The sequence below is a fragment of the Suncus etruscus genome, chromosome 4, assembly GCF_024139225.1.
Source record: "Suncus etruscus isolate mSunEtr1 chromosome 4, mSunEtr1.pri.cur, whole genome shotgun sequence".
Lineage (NCBI taxonomy): Eukaryota > Metazoa > Chordata > Mammalia > Eulipotyphla > Soricidae > Suncus > Suncus etruscus.
The window spans coordinates 16840584-16842587 of NC_064851.1; the positions used below are offsets into that span (position 1 = coordinate 16840584).

The following is a 2004-nucleotide window of genomic DNA, read 5'->3' on the forward strand; positions in this document are numbered from 1 at the left end:
TTGGTGTCAAGGCCCAGTAGATATTCACAAAAAGCATTTCTTTCCTTTCATGTTCAGGATCTGAGTTTTTCCAGAAGAGGTATGGGAGGAATGTGACCCCTAAATCTGAATAGAAAAGAGGTAGGTTCAATTTCCAGGACCCTGAACCTCCAGATATGGACTGAGCCAACAGCCTCTGCCCAGTGGTTATTGGGCACAGCACACTATCTGCAAGAAGGCAACTGAGAAGAGTATTTTTGTGCTCTCAGGAAATAGTTTTTTGGCTTCATCTTTGCTGGCTCTGTCTTCCTAAGAAGTGTGAAATTGCTTCCAGAATGCCCAGACGTGGAGAGTGCCAGTTTTAAAGCACCGGAGCATTTTTATCCACCGCCTCCACTCCCTGTAGCAAATACACTAGTTGGAAGTTTCCTTAGGAGCAGCAGGTGCTTAGAACTGTATCTCATTCCTTTCACTGATCACCAACCATTTGGCCATCATCTTTACCTCACAGTACCTCCACTTCCTCAACTCACAATGGCCCTCTCACCAATCAACCCCAGATGCTGGCTGTTCCCAGCTCACCAGCACTGCTTTCACCTGCAAAGAAGCAAGGGTCCTTTTTGACTTTCTGTCCTATCCCCAGATCGTCTCCAAGGCTGCTTGTTTAATGGGATAAATCCTTCGGTGCGTCTAAATTACAACACTTCCTTCTACCTGCACATGTCAACCTGTTTCAATCAGGCAGCACCTCACAGGAAGCCCTGCTGTGAGTCTGCAGGTGAGCGGCTGGGGTTTCATTTCCTTATTTTATTCATTTATTTGGTATTTGGGTCACACTCAACTGAGTTCAGGGCTTACCCTGGCTCCGTGTTCAGGGATCACTCTTCGTGATGCTCAGAGGACTATATATAATATTGGAGATCAAATCTGGGTTGGCCATGTGCAAGATAAATGCCTTTTTTTTTTTTTTTTGGTTTTTGGGCCACACCCTGTGACGCTCAGGGGTTACTCCTGGCTATGCGCTCAGAAGTTGCTCCTGGCTTCTTGGGGGACCATATGGGACGCCAGGGGATCGAACCGCGGTCCGTCCTAGGTTAGCGCAGGCAAGGCAGGCACCTTACCTCCAGCGCCACCACCCGGCCCCTCCTTTTTTTTTTTTTTTTTAATGAAAAAGGAAATTTATTGGAATCACACAGAGGTTCTTGCAATGTTGTCATGTATTAAAGGCTAGCACACCTTTCTGAAGGTAATGACACAGTCACAAAATTCCACTGTGTTTTTCAAGATCTCCCCAAAATAAGAGTCTGACTAGAATGTGGATTCATTTCTGCTTGCTTTTTTGATCCTTATATTCCTTTATGCTGGCCTCAAACTTATAATGCCTGTGCTGGCAGACATTCAAGAACTCAATTCAGGCCTTTCTGATATGGTTCTTTAGTTGGAAGAGCCCCTCAAGTCTGAATATGTAAATTAATTTTGCTTTCTGAAGGATGGGATGTAGTGTAACCACAAAACTCCATTTACAGGCTCTTCATGAACATGTAGCATGGTGAATTTCCTAGGGAATAGTCCACCGGGTGCAATACAAATGTCGCATCACACAGTGTTTATCTGTTCCAGCCTCTTGGATCTTTCCCATGACTGTCTTCCTCTCACCTTTAGCCACAGAGGTCTTCAATCTAGATAGTTTTACCTCTCGTTCCTGGTCCTCCATCACAAGAGTGGCTTCCAAGGATCCTCAGGAGGTGCAGGTGACCCTGATGCTCGGCCTCAAGGAGAAACAGAAATGTGTGCAGGTGCAGGAGGAAGGAAGGAATTTTCAGGCCATAGGAGGAAGGAAGGAATTTCCAGGCGATAGGGCAGGAAATATTTGTTGTTGTTTTTGTTGTTTTGGTTTTGAGGCCACATTCAGTGATGTTCAGGAATTACTCAGGACTCTGCATTTAGGAATTACTCCTGGCAGGCCCAGGGAATCATATGGAATGCCAGGGATTGAACCCCAGTCAGCTGCATGTAAGGCAAATG

At 45.7% G+C, this 2004-nt stretch overlaps 1 pseudogene; it reads right to left on the bottom strand.

The window, feature by feature from the left end:
• Positions 1–1287: 1287 nt before the first annotated feature.
• LOC126006657 (DNA-directed RNA polymerases I and III subunit RPAC2-like) lies at positions 1288–1693 on the bottom strand (annotated as a pseudogene).
• Positions 1694–2004: the final 311 nt, after the last annotated feature.